The sequence below is a fragment of the Camelina sativa genome, chromosome 14, assembly GCF_000633955.1.
Source record: "Camelina sativa cultivar DH55 chromosome 14, Cs, whole genome shotgun sequence".
Lineage (NCBI taxonomy): Eukaryota > Viridiplantae > Streptophyta > Magnoliopsida > Brassicales > Brassicaceae > Camelina > Camelina sativa.
The window spans coordinates 29,534,670-29,557,004 of NC_025698.1; the positions used below are offsets into that span (position 1 = coordinate 29,534,670).

The 22,335-nt window shown below is 33.3% G+C and overlaps 1 pseudogene; it reads right to left on the bottom strand.

Annotated features, from left to right (window-relative positions):
- Positions 1-16,914, bottom strand: part of LOC104742829 — a 37,563-nt pseudogene extending 20,649 nt beyond the window's left edge.

A 22,335-nucleotide genomic window follows, 5' to 3' on the forward strand; every position in this document is an offset into this window, starting at 1 on the left:
CATATCCAACGGTAGAATTGCGAGTTGAACGGTTAGTTTGTGTTTTATTAGAGTGTTATTATAAAGTTTTGTATGGATTGAATTGTGATAAATTGTATTGTTGGTTGAGCCAAAGAGCTCGGTTTGAGCTGGAACCTTGAAGGAGCTTCTATGGCTTATGGAGTTAGGTCTTGGTTGTTAGATAACAAAGGTGGAACTCAAGAGTGTGTGGGGTTAAAGTTAAGTCGGTGAATCAGAGGGTTCATCGGAATAGTGTTTCCGTGGCTGGACGGAATAAAGTATTTCAGCCCACCTCTTTTGTTACTCGGTCGCTAAGGATGGTTAATTGTGCGACTCAGTAACTAGATGAAGTGGTGTTTGGGATACGTGTTTAAGTGGCTTGCTTGGGTGGATCACGAAGGGGTCAGATGGAGGAGGAAACAGAGTCTACGAATGTAAGTGAAACGACCCGACCCATTTTTTTATAAATATACTAGATTCAGACCCGCACATACGTGCGAGATTGATTTCAAAAGTTAAGGTTATTTATCAGGTTTACAATATATTATGGATGTGTACGTGGCTTATGTTTGTAATCATATTTTTAACAAATATTATTAACATTTATAATCTAATCTCATACCAGTACAATATTCTATGTGTTTTAGTCAAAAAGAAAAATCAGATCTGTTAGAATATGTAGAACTAAATTTGATTTCCTTATATTACTTATATTTATAATTATCTCTCCAAAATTTTATTGAAGATTATTGATTTTTATCAGTTTGGTAGGCAATTCTAGCCATATGTTTTATTTTGTGTGATTGCCCCAATTTAAAATAGCACCCAAATTAAATGAAAACAATTTGGGTGCTGGTATGAGATCTTAAGTGATTTTACAATTAAGTGATTAAGTGATTTTAAGTGATTAAGTGATTTTACAATTCAATTTTTTTCTTAAAATATATTAATAACATTTGACTTTTTAAAACCAAACATATATATACATATATATACCTATATATGTGTGGATGGATAAACAAATCTGATATATAATTACACATTCTTCATGATTAAAGTCCCTTGATAATTACTCTTTCATATTTTCTCTTTCACACCATATGTAGTAACAACATTTGTTCTTTTTACCGCCTGCAAACATATATAAACATGTAAATATTATTAAATTATGGCAAAAAAAATATATTAAAATCATTTAAAAATGAAGAATATCAATTGAATAGTATTAGATCTTAAATGAAAGATATTACAATATTTTCATTACAAATTTTCACAGCTACTATAGTCTTAAGATATAATTTCAGAAAGGTAAACAAAACATTTAATTGTTAAATAGTTAGTATTTCATCAAGCATGATGTAAAATTCTTAAAACATTAAAAAAATTAGAGTAATTCAAAATCGAACAAAAAGGGCTCACATATATTTTCTTGAGTTACGCATGAATTTTCCAACCCTGTAAAAATACATTTAAACATAAATTAGCTTCATAATTAAGAAAAGACTTTTACAAATAAAAAGAACTGAATTTTAAAAAGAACATGGTTCACTAAAACTAAGAGAAGGAACCACTGGATTATTTATATTTTAACTTTAAACCTTGATCAGATGCTTAAGCCAGCCATGTCAGAACCTTATAACACTGCAAAATTTATTATGATTTGGAAATATAACGAAGAAATCACTCACACTAATATGATTATTATCAATAGGCGACGTGTAACAATATAAACAATATAATCATGAAGTAAAACTACACTATTATAGCCAATGTATATATGTACTAACATAAAGAAAAACCGTAACTATACAAAAAGAATGATAAGATAAAATCGATTATAACAACTTGATTATTTCACAACAACCGTATTTTAGAAGTTTTACAGTCTTGACTTATATATTTCAAATGTTCTTGAAGAGTTTCAAATCTGAAAGACTAAAAGATTGAAATATAAAAGTCAGAAAACTCAAAACTCAAAATATTGATGCTCAAAAAAGTTTTTGTGAATAAATGAAACAAAATACTTCCACACGTTTTATACAGAGCTTAGATTAGCTCAATGTAACATTAAAATCGATAATCAATGTTTCCGAAAATATCTCAAAATATATAACTAAATTAAATATATTTACTTAAATAAAATTTTGAATTTATACCCGTTTTTGTAAGTAGCTAAGATAAATACAGATTTTGGTAAGTAGCTAAAATTTTGTATATGTGATAATTTAAATCTTTCAAACTAAATCAAGAAAAGATATGAAACATGTAGAGTTTTGTATCACATTAATTTACTAAATAAAAACGATTTTGCTAACTTACTGAAATTGTGGTCGTATTTAACTTGCTAATTAACAACCACTTAAGGTTGATTAGATATTTGATTTGATAAGGTAACATTCGAGATATCAACTTAATGATTCGTTTTTAATTGGAATTTAAATATGGATAGTTTTCTATATTGAATTATATGTTATTTAAGATTTGTGATTAATGCTCCATAATATTATTATTAGCTATGGAAGTTACTAATTATCACCGATACTGATTTGTTTTTACTTCCCTAAAATATAATTGTGGTCGATTCTGTTTGGATCCAAGACTTTTTATTCTTGATCCACTTTGTAAAACACGATCCGAATTAACAAAATCCGGGTCACAAACGGATCTGCGTTCTTTTATTGTATGCTTTGAAATATATTCAAGGTTATTTTATGTCATATATTCTCAAGTTTCATTTTGCCTTGTAAATAATGTTTCCCTTTTAATAGTATAGATAATATTATTAATCTATTGATCCCATACTCAGTAACACCTATCCACATTCAAATCAAACCGCGGAAATAACCAACATTAAACCAATGAATAAATAACCAATAACCAATAATTCAATCCAAAAATACCAACAACATAAACCAAGTCATAGAACAATGAACCAACAACCTAAACATTCGTTCTAGACCACTACATTCCATTCTAGCAACCTAACAGAAGCATAAAACAAACAACCAAGCCTCTAGAACATCCTCCTCTTCATCGTCTTGATTCCACGATCACACTTTGCCTTTACCTGCACTACAAACACAAATTGAGATGCATGAGTATTGTCATAAACACTCAGTGAGGCAATCCTCCCATCCACTGGGCTATACACATAACCATTTTAGAATCCAATATCCAACAAATATCAAACAAACACAATCAAACCAGGAAAGCAAGTAACAGCCGTCTGCTGAAGGTTGGTGTCGACTGACACACACTCAGTGTCGATCAACACTGTCCACCTAGTGTAGACCAACACCTGCTCGACAATTCCCGAAACCCTAATTGTGTCGACTGACTCATCCACATGGGGTCGATTGACTCTCCTCAGAGCTTTCGAGCCGTCCTCGCAATGGTGTCGACCGACACACTCTTTGTGACGATCGATACCGATGCCGAGCATCGTTTTCCTCTAAGCTCCAGTACAGATATCCACCTCCAAACGTCTCCCAAGCGTTCCAGACTCTCCCATAAGCCCTATGTTGCATGGAAACTCTATTTGAGGTCCGTTTCCCGTTTCCGAAACGTTTCGGAAACGAAAACTCATGGAAAGTCGGAAACAATGCACAGAAACACGATTCCTAGATATTTCTGTTTGGAAACATGATGGAAACTCCATTTCCGTTATGGAAACATGACGTAAACTTTTTTTTTAGTTTGAAACTTAATAAATAAATAATTTGGAAATATAAAACTTCATAATCGATATAAATATATAATATTATTAGTGTTTTAATTCAACTATTTAATATTTATATTTTGAAGTTTTGTTGTTTGAAGCTTTTTGATATAGTTTTTATGTTTGGTGTTTTATATATATATATATATAAATATATATGTATATATACATACGTGTCCAAAACGTTTCCATTTCCTAATTTTAGAAAAAAATTGTTTCTCGTTTCCGAAACGTTTCGCTTCCGCGTATCAGTTTCCGTTTCCATGCAACCTAGCATAAGCCATATAAGGCCATAGAAACCACAAATCGACCATAAGCAAGCAAGGAATCAATCACACAACTCAAAGAACACCCAAACATAGAATTTTCAAGCTTAGGTCAGCCATGGTCATGCACTCACCTCTTTTGCAGGAAGTTTTTGACCCAAACTGACGAATCTAACACCTTAGAAGGCTTCTCCTTTGTTCCTAGCACAAGATCTCCACTCCACAGGAACAGATCTCACCAAACAAGCCAAGAATCTCCAAAAATCTCTCAAGAACACTCTATAGAACTTTTTCTCCTTTTCTCAAACTCTCGGAAATGGGAAAACTCTCAAAACCCACGACCTAGGTCGACTTTCCCCTTAAATAACCCGGTTTTAAGGTTTCACTTAAATCAAACCAAACCAAATCGACAATTAAATCAATCTGGTCAAACCGGAAAATGGTGGTGTCGATCGACACCCTCTCTGAAAACCGACACTTTGATTCGCGGATGTTACAGTAAGGTGCTTGTAGAGATGAAGTATGTTTGTATGATTGCTGTTGGTAGCTGCAGAGTATGAGTTAGTTGGATCTAGCTAGTATTTGTGGAAGTTGTTGTAAGGAGCGATTGACGTCGGTTGTCTCGTCAGAATTATGGGGTTCCGATGAAATTGTTTTCCGTGTGTCTTGTGTAAGGATTGAGAATCCGGGTGCGGTCGTTTCAAACATATCTTTGTATCCACAATGTCATATTTGGTTTAACTTAAAGTGATTAGCAAGAATTTGTTAAGTTTATTTAGAGTTTGACATGATTTTTTATAACATCTGTTTTTGGATGAAAATACTTAATGAAGGGGCTAAGATCTCGTAGGATGAATGAAATTTTAGATTTTTAAACTCATATCTTTTTTTTACATTAAATTTTGATGTACAAACTTTTGTATAAATTTTATGCTTAATGAAAGAAATGGTTAAAAAAATCAGATTCCATGTAACACCCGCAAACCGGATTTCCTGTTTGTGGATCGATCGACGCTAGGGGAGGGCATCGATCGATGCTAGTGGTTGGTTTGCGTGCGTGTTAATTCTAATTTCTCTGGTTTAGCATGGTCTAACAGGACAACTTTAGGGTTTATATATAAGGTTGAAGTTGACCCCTTAGAGCTGGGGTTAGCCGTTTTGTCGTTCTAAACACTTAAGAAGAAGAGTTTTCTCTCTAGAAGTTCATGTGAGCGTTCTTGAGGATTTCTAAGCCGTTTCTGGGTAGATCTGTTCCTGGAGTGGGGATATGTGGCTAAGGACGTGGTGGAAAGCTTGTCGTGGTGTGATTCTCGTCGTTTTGGTTCAGATTCTTCTTGTTTAACAGGTGAGTGCATGACCATGTCTTATCTAAACAATTAGATGTGTGTTTTGTGTGATTTTGTGTATTTGATTGCTTGTGTGTTTGTCGTGGTGTTCGTGGCATGTGGAGGGAGGATTTGGCATCATGGACATAGTGGTGATAGTTGGAGCCGAGGGAAGTCGGGAGGGATCGTGTTCGGTGATGCTTCGTGCGAATGCATCGACCGACGAAAGGAAAGCATCAATCGACACAGCTAAGGATTTTGTGGAGACGCGAGGTTGCATTGATCGATGCAAGGAGTGCATCGGTCAAATCAGTTAGGGATTTGATGGAGTTGTGAGGTTGCATCGGTCGGTGCAAGGAATGTGTCGGTCGACGCAAGGGCGAAGTATTGACCGTGACAACGAGGAGTGTCGTTTGACGCATATGTTCAGAGTTGTTTGGTTTGCTTGTTTTCTTGTATTGTTTGTGTTTGTCTTTTTGCTTGTGTGTATAGCCCAGTAGATGAGAGGATCGCCTCATATAGTCTTTGTGATAATACCACGCATCTCAATTGTTGTTTTTGGTGCAGGTAAAGGTAAAGTGTGATCGGGAAATCTAGGCGATGAAGAGGAGTATGTTCTAGTGGTTCGTTTGTTTGGAGTCTGGTTTCTATTAGGTTGTTAGAGATGGGTCATTAAGATATTGTTAGGATGTGGGTTTATTGTTTTGACAATGTGATGTTCCGTTATTTGTTTATTAATTGGAGTATTGCTGGTTTAATGTTGTTATTTATTTCCATTGTTTGTATTGATTGGAGTAGGATGTTAGTGAGTATGAGATCACTAGTTTAATATTTTACTAAAACAAAAAAGTAGGGCTGGACATTCGAGTAACCCGTTCGGGTTCGGGTATTACCCATTCAGGTTCGGGTAAACGGGTTTAGAAATATAGAACACATTAGGTATTTTTAGATATATGAGTTCGGTTCGGTTTGGGTACTATCGGGTTCGGGTCGGTTTGGGTTACAAATTTTAGAACCCGATTAGTACCCGAACTACCGGGTATCCGAAAAAAATATAATTGAAATTAATTAAATTTCAATAAATTTAGTTAAATTTTGACTTATGTTACAAAATATTTTATATATTTTGATTATTTTTGATATTTAGGTATAAAACTAAATGAAATATCAAAATTATAATCATAATTTTGGGGTAATTGCATTATATTAATGATAAACATTATAAATATGTTTATATGTTTGGGTTTAATGGGTACCCAAACGGGTATCAGATATTACCCGACCCTAACCCGAACCCACGGGTATTAGAAAATAGAGCCCAATAGGGTTTTATAGACAAACCCGTACCCAACTCGAACCCGATTTTTCGGGTCAGGTTCCGGGTTGGATATTCGGGTACGGTTTTTATGTCCAGGCCTACGAAAAAGGGTCTGATTGTTTCATTTCACAACATCTTTCCAAAGAATAAACTTAGAGATATATTGAATCCATTTTTTTTTTTGCTTTAAATTCATTTTGGATGCATATACATAACCTTTTGTATACAATAACCATGTAAACATAACAAAAAGAAGGGAAATATTTAACTTTCAAATATGGGAAAGTTACTAGATTAACCCAATTTAAGGGAATAATTGCTAAATTAACTCTTAAAATATTAAGGTTAATTGGGTTATTTTCATGTATAAAATACCGTTTAGTGCTTTGTTAGGAAAAAAAAAATACCATAATATCCTTATAATTTTTTCCAGCGATTAGGAGAGGGAAAATTACAAAATCTGTGGTATGTGGTGACAGATTTATTTGACTGTCACAGGTTTTTTTAAAATGGCAGATTTACTTTGGCAGATTTATTTTGGTCGACAGACTTATAAAAATCAGTTGTGACAGTTTTTTATTTACGGCTGATTTTTTTCCAAACGGCAGACTTTTTTTTAACGACACAATAGACTTGTTATTATATCTACCGGTTTGTTATAATTTGTGGCCGACTTTTTGTTTTAGTTGTTACAGTTTTTTTTTGTTAAGCTAAATATCTGTTGTAACGTGGCAGATTTTTTGAGAAAAAAAAATTACTAGTTTGACGTTTATTGATAACAGATTTACTTTAAGTTACAACAGATTTTAATAATTTTACCAACAATCTGCCGATAGATAGCAGATTTTTAATCAAAATTTAAAATTGCTAGTTTGACCTACTTTGTAGCACGTTATGGCAGATTTATTTTATGTTCTGGCAGTTTTTTTTTTGTTTTCCAAAAATCTGTCATTTGTTAACAGATTTATTTAAAGAAAATAAAAATTGCTAGAATGACCTTACAAATTTGTTTAATGTTGTGACAGTTTTTTTGTTTGTTAGACACATTTTTTTGGTTATGACAGTTTTTAATTTTTATATAGTGACAGATTATTTTTTTGAACTATATAATGATAGACTTGTTTCATAGTTCTAGATTCATAGTTTCAGATTTTTTTTGAACTAACCATTGACAGACTTATTATAGGTGTGGCCGACTTTTTATTTTAGTTTCCATATATGTCACTTAAACATTAATTTTTTAGGGTTTTCCATAAGCGGTTTCCTATTTTTTCTCCATCTTTAGCACGACGGCGCCCCTATACTCCAACTGCGGAACTCGTTTTGCTTGTGTCGTATCTCCATCCAAAAATTTTAAATGCTCTCCAAGTCGTGTAAATGTTGCATCAAGCCTTTTACTAACCAACTGTTGTTGAGGGTCATCCCATGTATCTTCTGATTCTGAACTAGAAGCCATTTTTGTATCAAGAGCAACAACTTTGTCAGTAATATCTTCAAGTTCATCACCATCAGCAGCTGGCCTCTTTCCCTTCTCCTTTTCAACCTTGACAGCAGCTGGCCGAACATTCTTGCGACCAAGTTTCTTTAAAACATCACCCACTAAGTTCTTCTGATGATCTTGAGTAACATAAGTCTGCTCACACAGAGGAAGATCAGCAGATATTTCTGTTTCTAACTTCTTCTTTTTATTACTCACAGTGTAAACCTTCTTCACCACTCGAGGGACTGGAAATTCATCTTTCGATGTCTCTTTCATCTCTACCATCCAAGACTACTATATTTGAATAAGTTTTGAAAATTGTATTACAATATTAGAAAAAAAAATAAACAAATAAAAATTAAATACCAAAATAAAAGTTAATGGTTGATGACTATGAGTCTCATCCTCTTCATTGTTGTTTGAAGTCGAGTCAATTGGGACATTAGTGGGTTTTGTTTCTTTCATTCCTTTCAAATCTACCTCCACCATTTTAATCCTATCACTAAGCTTCTCATCTAACACACCCATTCTCTTCTCAACAAAAGCTTTGAATTTACCTTCTAATGCATCCATCCTACTGATTAAATTCTTGCCCAAGTCGGTACTTGACCCATTCATTTTTTCTATCATCTTCCAAATATCCAACAAGCTTTTTCTCTCATCTTCAACATCCTGCAATGATTTATTTGTTACTATATGTATGCAGTTTATAACTTATCAAACTATGATGAATGCTAATGAATAAATAACTAACCTCCATGTGTTCCTTGCCTTTACTTTCCTTCTTGGTTACATCTTTTTCTCCTTCTTCATCAATGGAGTAACCAGCTTTCATTTTCAATTTCTTATCACTCATTCGACTCTCGCCATTCTCATTTTCTTTAGCTTTCCGTTTTTTTCTTCCCATGGTCACTGTTTTCTCAACTTTCCAAACATCTCAAGGTTAACAATTGTGGACAAGATCAGTAATCAAGTTGTCTAGCTCCGGATCCTTCTCCACGTCGTCACTCCATTTAGGATACATATTTTCCTCCGATACATGAACCATGTGCTTTACACGCACCTACATACATCATAGAACTAAAATATTAGTGTTCCTAGTCACAACAGAAAAAAAAAAAAAAAACAAATTATAAAACAAATGGTGTAGTAATTAATCTCAAAAACTAACATGTCCATGTTTAGCCATCTCATTCTTTATGAATTCATCAATCTTGATACCTTTCCGGGTGATTGTCAATCAAGAAGTGGAGTGCCAGTACTCGTAGACCTTCTCAGCCCATATAGTTCTCCAATGCCAGGAACACTTTCATACAACCAAATCAACAAAGCATGCACACATCCTTGAACCGTGTAAAAGTCTTTATCTAAGTCAACAATCTTCACTGAATTAACTAGGCAACTAAAAGCCACTCGACCCCAAGGATGTTTTTCAAAACCATTTGGATCAAAAACCCTTTTAGCACTTGAAAGAGGGATCCTAGAGCCATGATAAATGCCATGTACTGCAACAGATAATAACATTAGCCTACCAACCATCATCCTATGGGCTTCAGACCATGTCTTGCTAAAATCCATAACCTTTTCCAACTCAGTATACTTTGGACCGTCTGAAGTTGTTGCAATCTTCATTTCTCTCCAAAATTCATGATGATCAACATCTACGTTCTCCGACGGGTCAATTGGATCACAGTTTAATCCCGTTATTTCAGCAAACTCATTTAAAGAAAATCTGATAGGTCTACCATCAATCAACGACCATACCTCATGCGAATTGTTGACTGCTAGCTGATGTGTAAGGATATAATGAATTTTTGTAGCAGACCATGCGTATGATAGTTCAGCTAACTTAATAAATACTCGATCCAAGAGATGATTCCTTCAACTTACCCCACACATCCAAGCCTAAACCCTTTTTCATTATCCCAATTTTTGACAAAAAACAATTGTGGTTCATCCTCCTGTTTTGCAAGGGAGATCTTCCTTCTTCATAGAGGTGAGGAGGATATTTTGAGACTGTACTCGAGGATGCCATTCCTATACATATTGAAATTTAAATCATGAGTCAACAAATATAATGATAGGATTAGCTTCAAACACATTTAAAACCCATCACAAACAAAACATCTGTAAAATATTACACTAATCCAAGAAAACAATCTAAAACTTTTAGCTGGCTGAAGAACAAACATATCCGATTCACAAACACGAGAATGAAAAAAGAAACTGTCACTTAGGTAAAACAATGAAATAAATCTGTAGCTATAACAATCAACTTTCAAATCATTCACTGTCGAATTGGGGGCAAATTAATTTATCTAAACAAAGCCCATCAAATTAGACAAACTTCTTACCAGAAAAATGAAAATTGAAGCCACCGAAAATTGAACCCACTAAAAATTGAAGCCACCGATTATTTTGAGGAGCACCGAAGCAATTGAGGAGCAAGATCTGCAACAAAACGGGATAATTCAACTAACCGTTTATCTAATAAATCAAGACCCATAAATCAACAAGACAAAAATCCACCACCACCCAAATCTAAATTGAACGGAAATAGCATGCAACACAGGATACCTACCGAATCAGACGAACAACAAACTCGGTCTCGGTTCTCTATGAATCATAGGATTGGGTTTTTGGTGAAATCGACAGAGGAGTTTGCGAGTTCAACAAAATAGAGTAGCGGCGGCGATTAGGGTTCTTATTCCCCAAAGAAGGAAATTAGCTGCGATTAATCTTGTTGTTCGCCGGCGATTTAAAGAATCAAAGATAAAAGAGAAAGAACCCAAAAAAAAAATTCCAGAAAAACGAAGAAGTGTTTGAGTTATGTTATGATCGAGTATGATTTTTTTTTCTTTTGTATCGTAGACAATATATTTTAAAAAATATTAATTTCTGTAGACAGAATAATAATTTAGGCTTTTCGGTTTTTTTACTTAAATGGGGGTCATTCTAGTTCTAATCGTAGTTTGGGAGTTAATCTAGTTATTATACCTCATATTTGTGTCAAACTGGGTAATTTTCACTTCAAATATTGTATCATTAAATTAAGGGACATTTTCAAAAATACCTCTTTTCTTATGTCCCTTTTCAAAAATACGCTTTCATGTTATCTATTTTCAAAAATATCTCATTTTTATGTATAAAATATAAGCCTTAAACTCCAAATACTAAAGCATACCTCCTCAAATCTATATCCTAAATGTAAAATAGAAAACCTAAAAAAATTTCTAAAAGTTAGTTCAACATATTGTAGTTGTGTAAAAGAGGGTCAAAACGAAAATGTTCAAAAAAAATGATATTTTTAAATTGAAAATGAATATTTCAAAAAGGGTATTTCTAACAAATTCTCTTAAATTAAATAGGTAAAAAATGAGAAGTAAACAGTGTTTTGATTAAATTGACTAGATTATATAAATAAGCATCTTTGCATATTTTAATTTCTTTTTATCTTTGGCATTAAATTATAAGTAATTTTATTCTTTAGTTTTAAGAGAATCCACTATGAAAATTTTAACTTTATTTTAGATAATTCATTTAGAATTCTCAATAAACATTGCTACAATATATCCCTTTAAGCAATGTTTTGAAACCCGAACCGGACCGGCCGGTCGAACCGGTTTAACCGTGAACCGGATGGTATCCCGGTCCGAATATTACTTAAAAACCGGATACTAAGAAACTTGGATAAAACAGAAAAAACCGGCTAAAACCCGCTAACCGGCGGTCCGGGTCAAATTTATTTAACTTAACGAGCATATATAAAGAAGAAATCGGGTACTGCTTTCTCTTTTATCTTCCGATGTGGGATCAAATTTGAGTGTACCTGGTTAGGCCTGGGCAAAATACCCGGATCCGAAGATCTGATCCGAACCCGACCCAAAAAACCCGATCCGAATCCGTATCCGAAATTGTAAAATACCCGAACGGGTTCTAAATCTCTAAATCCGAGAACCCGAACCCGAACCAAAATCCGAATGGGTATCCGAATATACCCACATTATTAATATATAGTAGTAATATATTAGTAATAGTTATAATTTTAATAATATAAGTGTCTAAAATATTCAGATTTTTAGATATTTTCGATAATTTGAAGTATTTAAACTGTTTATTAGTAAATTTGAGTAAAAAATACTCTAAATTTTTAGATAAATTGCGTGTTATTAAATAATTTAGACTTAATTAGATACTAAAATTTTGAATTTTGTGAACTTCGGGTAATCCGAATCCGAACCCGAAATACCCGAACCGAACCCGATCCGAATCCGAAGTCTAGAAATACCCGAACGGGTTCTATACCTCTAAACCCGAAAACCCAAAAATCCAAAATACCCGAACCGAACCCGAACGGGTATCCGAATGCCTAGGCCTATACCTAGTTTTCTTCGTTTTTTGGTTCAGTCGAAGATAGAAATCATTTTTTTAATTAGTATTATGATATTCTCCTATTATATCTTGTTATTCTTGTTTGGATTTAAAATGATAAGATCATAAGAACTAGAATTTTATAATTATTACTCAAAAATATATACAAATTAATAACTGATAGATATGAAAAATTTTTGTTTGGATATTCATAAAACCAAAATATAAACATATATATATATATATATATGATATACATTGAAATTCAGTATATTAATGACCTACGGTCGGACCGGATCGGACCGGGTCGACCCAGTGACCCAATGACCCAGAAGGTTGTCCGGTTTGCTTTCCGGGTCGGGTTTAAAAACATTGCCTTTAAGCTTTTAAATGAACTCTCTTTTTTTTTCTTTTAATTACCCTAATACTTTTTAAACATTGCTACACTGACTTCAAAAAATTATCACTAAAAATCCTAGAAATGAGATTGTCAAAGATAAAAGTTACAAATCAATTAAGAAAACATTCTTTTTTATCTATACCATGAGAAACTATATTCAACAAGTAGTATTCACCTCACAGTCATTTCATTGTTAAATTTAGAATTAGTGCTCTATCAACAGTTAGTTAAATAATATGTCTTTTATAACATATATAATTTTAGCTAGATAAAAAATTACGTCGATAATATTTTAGAAACTAATAATCTAAACCAACATTGTAAATTATTTGAAATATAAATATAATTAACAATAATTATATTACAGAAGTATATTATTTAAATTTTTTTATATATACACTACACCAATTTAATTTTATAAAACCATAAATCATATTATAATTACTAAAAAATATTATTTAAAAACTCCACACATCATTTGGGCATCACATCTGTGTTTATAATGAAGCTTTGAAATTAATCTGTTTGACACTTTTCGGTTACATGATTACAGAAACAAATCATCAATTCTGAACCAGTTGATTTAGACAATAGTTCAACTTTATACAAAAAGAGAAGATTTTGTATCAAAAAATTTGATTGTCAACTTTAATAGCAATTGCCATCAGAATCATGTAAGAAACTACATGATTAAACAGAAAATTTGAGAGATGAAGAGGCAGTGATGAGAGATAAAAACGTGACGTTTGGGTTTGGTGATATTAGACAATGGCATCGCTTTGTTACTAATGCAAGTAGCACAGTTTTGAGAACAAAATTCTTCAACCAAATTAGCCAAGTCTACAAGTTTTGTTCTTTGTCTTTATTTATTAAATAATATTGAAAGTAATACTAGTTTTGTGGCTCGAAATTAAGGAAATGCAAATTTTGGGAAGTTAATACTGACGTATGTTTCAGGTTTGGAATTGGATAGAGGACAACTATGAAGGCATTTCACAGAAAAAATGTCATACGGAGTCCCAACTCCCATATAAAGTTGAAGAGTTGGCTTAAGCTACACGGCACTTTGATTTTTCTATTGTCCTCACTAAACTCCAAATTTCTAATTTCTTAAAACATGATTTTTTAGGGGCCAAGAAGAACGAGTTTATGGTCTTTCAAGTCAAGTCTATTGGATTTGGAAGGACTCATATAAAATTTATAAGTTTTTCATTTACACAAATATGAAAGCTTTCTTGTCTAATCAGAAAATGAGCTTCCTTCTTCGTTCCTTCTGTTTCCTTTTTCTCGTTTCAAGTTTTCTAAACACGTTTGTTTCTTCTACACAACACTTTTGTCATCCCGACCAAAGGGATGCTCTTCTTGAGTTCGAGACTGAGTTTTTGATTCAGAAACCTGATTGGGTTGATTCAGATGTGTTTTCTTATCCGAACACAGAATCATGGGTGAATAAAAGTGATTGCTGTTCTTGGGATGGTATCACCTGTGCTGCTAAGTCGGGCAAAGTGATCGGGCTAGACTTTAGTGATGGCTTCCTCCATGGCCCGCTTAAATCCAAGAGCAGTCTATTTAGACTGCGTCATCTCCGTGATTTGAACCTTGCTTACAACAACTTCACTGGTTCACCAATCCCAGCTGAGTTTGACAAACTCATGGAGCTAAAAAGACTTAACCTCACTAAGTCTTCACTATCAGGCCAAATTCCAATCAACCTTCTTCAGCTAACCAAGTTGGTGTCTCTTGATCTTTCATCTTATTTTTCTTCTTTATCCATTGATGGATCCCTTCTTCATCTACTTGCTCAAAATTTGAGGAATCTTAGAGAACTGGATTTGAGCGATGTAAACATTTCTTCAGAAATCCCCCATGAGTTTTCAAACCTGTGATCTCTAAGATCTCTACATCTTTCTCGCTGCAACCTGTCTGGAGAATTTCCAAGTAGTGTTCTTCTGATACCGAGCTTAGAGTCCATTAGATTAAGCTACAATTCAAATCTGAGAGGCAATTTGCCCGTGTTTCATGAAAATAACTCTATGGTAGAGCTGATCATTTACAAAACAGCCTTTTCAGGTCTCATACCCGACTCCATTAGCAGGCTCAAACATTTGACTTCTTTGACCCTTTCCTTATCTAAGTTTTCAGGGAAGATTCCGTTTTCACTTGGGAACCTTTCTCATCTCTCTATTCTCGATCTTGGTGGGAATAATTTTGTTGGTGGCAATCTAAAACAATTGACTGTTTTTGCTGTTGAGAATAACAAGCTCAATGGAAATTTGCCAGTTTCAATACTCAATTTTACCCAACTACGTACACTCGGGCTCTCTTCAAATCAGTTCACAGGTTTCCTTCCACCAAACATCAGCCAATTCTCCAAATTAGAGTCTTTTTTGGGTGGAGATGATTCTTTTACAGGAGCCATTCTTTCATCCCTACTCAAGATTCCCTCATTGACCTGGATCTATTTGAGTTATAACAAATTCAGCGATTTTAATGGGATTGGGGATATCTCTCTCTTCTTGCGTAATTTACAATTATTTTCTATTAAAAGTAGAAATTACAACAAAGTCATCGGTCCAGGAGTTGATTTAAATGTCTTCTCGCCTCTTAAGCTTTACTGGTTAGTGCTCTCAGGCATTCCTCTTTCAACAACAAACATCACTTCTGATTCGGATTTTCTACCAAATTTGGCATATTTGTACTTGCGAGGCTGCAACATCATTGAGTTCCCTGAGTTCATAAGAAATGGAAGAAAACTACAAACACTAGATCTTTCCAACAACAAAATCAAAGGTCAAGTACCAGACTGGTTGTGGAGACTGCCAAAGTTGTCCGAGGTGAATCTCTCTAACAACTTTCTCAGTGGTTTCAATGGATCCTCAAAAGTTTCTCCTGAGAGTCAAATCAGTACTATTTATCTAAGCTCAAATGCTTTCCAAGGACCACTGTTCATCCCATCCTCCCAGCGTCTCTATTATTTTTCGGGTTCTAAGAATAACTTCACTGGAGAGATCCCTCGATCAGTATGTGGACTAAGCTCTCTAGAGGTCCTAGATCTATCAGACAACAACCTCAATGGCTCAATCCCTTGTTGTTTAGAGACTCGGGTGATGAGTTCTCTTTCAGATCTAAATCTCCGTAACAACAAACTCAGCGGCATCCTTCCCGAAATATTTCAGAACGCCAAGAGCTTAATAACACTTGACGTCAGTCAAAACCGATTAGAGGGCAAAATTCCTGCTTCTCTTGTTGGTTGCTTTGCCTTGGAAGTTTTGAACGTGGGAAGCAACATATTCAACGACATGTTTGTCTTTGTGTCTGTGATTAGATATAATTATGCACTTAAAACTGATTACATGTGGCATGGTAAGCAATGAGCTTCAATTCAAATCCAAATGCAGAAAGGAAGTCAAGTTTATTATGTGCCAATCATATTCTAAGAAGCATTACGAAGTGTTTCTGCTTCTAGGATAAAGTGAAAATATAATACGCATAAAACATCGAGGCTAATTAACACTAAACTGGATCATAAGACGACGTACGTACAAGAAATATTATGGGAACATCTAGGCTCTTTCACATTCTAGTATACTATAAACTTACAAGTAGCTCCACTTGATATGGCGAAATTGAGTTCATCGAGGTCGACTGAATACGTCTTTTCCACTATGAGTGTAGCAGCCACCATGAAAATGCTAAGGCAAGCTAAGTGGAGAGGTGTTTGGTTTTTGTTGTTGCGTGCGGAACACTGTTCCAGTCCAGTGTTTAGCATCTGCGTAACTATGTTTACGTCTCCAAGAAGAGCAACAAGATGCAAAGATGTGTCTCCGTGTGCGTTGCGGGAACAGAGGAGGGACGGTCGGAGCTCAATAATCTTGGAGACGAGTTCTCAGTGACCAAGCTTCGCAGCCATGTGCAAAACCGTGTTGTTCGTGTTTTGCTCCTCGCTTCTCTCCTCCAGTGACGATTATCTTTCTTCCACCAAACCAATAAAAGCTGGAAGGTCATTTTGAAGGATCGCATGGAAGATTGGCTGCATCCTTTGTCAAGAACACTAGAGCAAAAAGTGAGAAAAATGATTTGTTTTTGGATTTCAAAATCTACATTCTGTTTTAAATAGATTTGAATGGATTTGAAAGTGAAAAATAAAAAGATTTAATCCAAAGATAAAACATGTTATTTCAAAATGCATCTGTTTTAATTTTCATAATTTTACAATTCTATATAGATCTACAAATCATTCAATGAATCACTTAACATTTTCAACAAACATGGATTGTGTTTGATTTTTATGATCGAATTACAAAATATTATATATTTTCTAGGTGATGAAAAAATATTTTGCACCGTGCTACAGCTTGGGATACTACTTTTGTATACTTAAATGGTAAAACGTAAATATTATCAAACAAAATCGTCAAAATTTATTTTAGTAGTTTTCGATATCGTGATGACAAAAAGAATGATGCACAGCTACGATTTGTGTTCATGCTTGGTGAAAATGAATCTTTGAACATACATATAAGCTAGATCTTTGTAGTTTAGCAAATTGTTGTATATGCCACTTATTTGTTGTGTTATCATTTAGATTTTAGGTAGTTTGAGTGAAATAATTTAGTCGAATATTGAATTTAAGTAAACTAATAATGTCGGGACTGTGAAATTTTATTAAATTATAGAGTTATTAATTTATCGATAAGTTAATAATAATTAATTAATAGAAAGATTTGTATATTTTTGAAAATTTCTTTGTTATAATATTTTTTAGAATTTTCGTTATTTGTACACTTTCTATGTTTATAATTTACAGTTTTTGATGAATTTTGCCAATTCTAAATTGTCTTACTATTCCATTTTTCTTTGATTTCTTAATTATTTTGTGTTTGTTATATTAAAAACATGATTGGCGCCTTATTTAGTTTAGTTTTTATATGTTATTTCGCTAATTTTCTTAATTACATGTATATTAGTTTTATGATTATTAATTTATGAGAGTAATGGGACTATATATTTATACAGGATTTAAAGAAAAAATAATTTGTCATTTTTATTGAATTATATTGTTTTTTATACTAGTCCAACTCATGACTATAAAAATTTATTGATTTATAGATTAGTGGCTAATAAATCAATCTTCATTGTGGTAAGTTTCTAAGAATGTTTTCGTATTATTTTAAAATATTAAGTTATATATATAACTCCTCATTTTATCCCTAAATGATGCATGCTGCATGGCGTCAAATTGGTTGTCCGTGACCAACAATATTCAATCACTTCCTCAAATCCTTAATTTCTACACCCATGTTTTATCAAATCAGGATAAATGATGTGCATGAGTATCCTTTGAAGCTATTTATACAAATTCGGCATGTGCTTCGATCTAATTATCTTAAGATATTATACATTAGTGTGAGAAAATAGAGAGTATCAATCCATATTTCCAAATGTTCGATCTTCTAACTTTTAATCAAAACATATTTTTTATTCCTATATATCATCTTTAAGGCATCCAATTTCCTGAAAACGTAAATTCCATCAATTTTTTATGATCCGACAAGTGGATTCGGTATACTACCATGTTTTTCAGTCTATTGTGTAGTAAACTTAATATTCACGCAGATATTGACATTAGAATCTGGAAAATTTACAAAAAAGAGAAAAAAGAAACAGCGCATCTGAGAGAAGTTTCGGAAACGTAGCACAATCACGAGAATGCAGGGTTCAGGAACTTCGGTTTAATGCAAAAAAATGCTTTCTCTCACGTCAGACGACGAAGCCGTTTCGACAAAAAGAACGTTATTAAAATAACGTTTTTTACTCATGTCAGTTAAATCAGCTCAGCCGCCTTCTTTAAAATTTTTTTTTTCTCTCTTTTCTTCCTGGATTCTCTCATGCCACGTGGATAGATAGTGACACGTGGATAAAGAGTCAAGGGATGAGAGCCTCGTCGGTTAACCCAAGACGGAAGACTTAAATTTTTGACGGCAGGTTGAGACCCAAGACCGTCAGTGAGTCATGAGGTCATTTCTTTATTTTTTATTAAACGATTTGGTCAACCGTCGACACTTAACACCTACTTCTGTCTTTACGCCTTAATTAATGGATTGGCTTATGCCTTATCTTTTGTTTTCTTCTAGTGCCCACAGATTCTTCTACTACTAATTAAAGACAGTTTAAACATCATTATCATTAGTAGTCTATGTTAATTATTTAATTAACGATCATATCTCACGTTGAATTCAAAAAGTTCTTTCTCGTTTCTTATACCGGAACGGGATATATACTAACTTTAATTTTAAAGAGTGATTATATAGACAATACATGACTTGATTATAACCAAGTTAATTCCCTTTCCTAATCCAAAAAAAGTTATAGCAAGTGGATATAAAGCTATAACGATCGAACAAAAGAATCTGCGTGAGTAACACGTATTCCAAAAGAGAGATTTGGGTTATTTTCAATTTCACTCAACCGGCCGGTAACTAGACATGCACATGCAAGTGCTTTTAGAGATTTTCTTCTCTATCCATTTTTTTTCCTTTTTAATTAAAAATTCTGCATGTTCGAAGCTTCTATATATAGCATCTAGCTATTGATGAGCCAAAGACGTACGTTACAAAGAATAAGTGTACACGTACGTTTTCGAAACATATATAAACACGTAAATGTGGAATATGGGATAGTGTTAAGTGTAAAACTACAAGTATTTTTTGCCACGAAGAAACTGAGATTTAGACCATCTTTATCCCAAATATTTTCATAGGTGTTTTAAATATAATTTAATATCAAATTTTAAAAACATCTACTCTTCGGAAATAAAAAAAGATGTCTACGTAGAAACACCTCAAAATGAGTTTAAAGGTACTTTCATATTATTATTTTTTTATTTTTTTGACACCCTCCCTGAATAACTGATAAGCTCAAATTAATCCCTGGAGCTACTCTATCAAACAAGAGATCACTATAATATTTAGGGGTTGAATTTCTCAAAGATTCAAGATCAAACACAATGGATAATAGAGTTTTGTTATTACACTAAACAAGATGATTTAAATTAAAAAGACAATGCAAAAGATTAAATTAAACTGTTGTGAAATCAGAAAATCAAAATATTAAATTAAAATGTTGTGAAATCAGAAAATCAAAAGGTTAAACCTAGAAAATTTCTCAGGAAATTATGAAATATTAAATCAGATAAATTAATTAAGGTTCAAGCAATTAAAAATCAGATCTAGAACTCTAAACACAATTTGTAAAATAAATCAGTTCTCACTGCAAATATTATCTAAATTTAAAACCAGAAAATCTAAATCTCTTTGTAAAATTCTAGGTTAAAAATCAGCTTTAAATACAGGTTTAGATAAGTTCACAAAATTACTAAATCAAATCTCTTTGCAAGAAGTAATTTTGCTCATCAAAAGGTTTTATCAGGAAAATCAATTATATTCTCATATCAATTTATTTTCCTAGGTTATTAATTCTAGGTGATCAATCAATAATTAATATGAAGAACAACATATGATGAAGATCTAGAAAGATAATGAATCCTAAATAAATAGATCTTATAAATCATAAAAACCCTATGAAAAACCCTAAACCTAACAATCAAATTACTCAGACATGTTTAATGAAGAACAAATCATAATTCTGAATAACATGCAATAGATTATTGAATAATAAAAGAGGGAGTTTAGAAATCTTTTCTGTACAAAGAATTCAAATCCGTCTCTCCCAAAAGCTCTCAATAATCTCTCTCTCAAATACTGCTAGAAAATAACTTAAGGGTTTACAAAACCCAAAAACACTATAAATATGTCCTAAAACACGTCCAGGGGCTTATATTGCATTTGTGGAAAACTTTGGGTAAAATTGTAAAGCTTCCAATTCTTGTTCTCTCGTCGGGTAAACAGGAGTGTCGATCGATACCAGCACTCTAATCCGACTCCAAGTTCGTTTACTTCCGTTAAATGTTCCTAAACGATCCAAATTGCTCCATTTTGCTCCATCCGTGCCAAATTCCTAGATAACCTGTAAGGACTCAAAAACAACCTAGAAACAAATCAAAAGACTCAAAAAGCACACTTATATCATGGTTAAAAACCACAAAAACCATGATATATCAACTCCCCTAGACTTAGCCTTTGCTTGCCCTCAAGCAAAACATAAGCTTAGATCTGTGAAAGAGGTTTGAAAACTGGGAACTCACTCAACTACATGATGATTCTTATTCGCACTCTTCATTTACCTGATTCAAGAACTTACTTCTTATACTTAACCATGATAAGCATCAACATTCCTTACTCAAATCCTACAATCTTTTAGAATCTCTGAAATCTCCATTGTCATCTCATTACATAAATTAAAGCAAGTACAGGTGAGTTCTTACCTTGGTATATCGATCAATGGTATATGGACTCTCTTCAAGCCAAGACATTCTTCATACATCTCCTTTCCTCTCTCTTTTCTCACTTCAAAGGAGTTGATTTCTCCCAAAAAAAAATTCTTTTCTTCTTTTTTTTTTTAAGCAAAGGTGTAAGCGAATACCGGGGTCATCGCTAATTTATATACCCCTCGCTTCCAAGCTTTGTGTGATCATCTGACTCAAGAGTAGAATATTGAGGTCACAGGTAATTTACATACCTCTCTAAACTAATCAAAATCATCTCATCTTTTATTCTCTTTTTTCCTTTTCTTTTCTTTTTTTTCTTTTTTTTTAGCTCTATCTTTTTAAAGTACTGAAAGGAAGAGAGAAGGGAGATATACTTTGAAAAATTGCACTAACTTGTATGGCCCGAAGAAGAAGTCTAGTCCACTGATTTCCAACCCCAAAGTAAGAGACTAAGCCCGGTTAAAATCCTGATAAAAGTTGAGACAACGTTAGATCAATCAGATATACATTGAATAAGGGCTTTCAGGATTGTTGATAAGGCTCATAGTCTTTCTAAGCTTCAGTTCTAAGATCAAGCATAAACAAATAATCATTAGAGTATTAGCCAAATAAGAGAAATCATTAATCAAGATCATAATTTCCAAAGACAAAACGAAAAATTTTGAAAAATTTGACTCAAACTTTATGGTTTTGACTAACACAACTGAAACTCAAAAACAAAAACGTAGTTAGTAGACAACCTCTCCCCAGACTTAAACAACACTATCCTCAGTGTTATCAAGTAAGAGAGAAGCTAAAAGAAACAAAAATAATTGGAAATTGTAATGAAAAGATGAACTGATTCTCGGGTTACCCATCGGTGTCGACCGACACCATTTCAGCGTCGATCGACACTCATCATGAATGGTGGTTTTTGGCCGTAACTCCTTGTTAGTTGCAGTTAGTTGTGTTGATGTGTTGTTGGATCAATCCTTGGATGATTATTCTGTTAAGAAACACTCAAACACAAGTTAAAAGCAACATGATAGATAGATAGTTCATAATTTCAAACAAAATTCAAACAAAAACTGA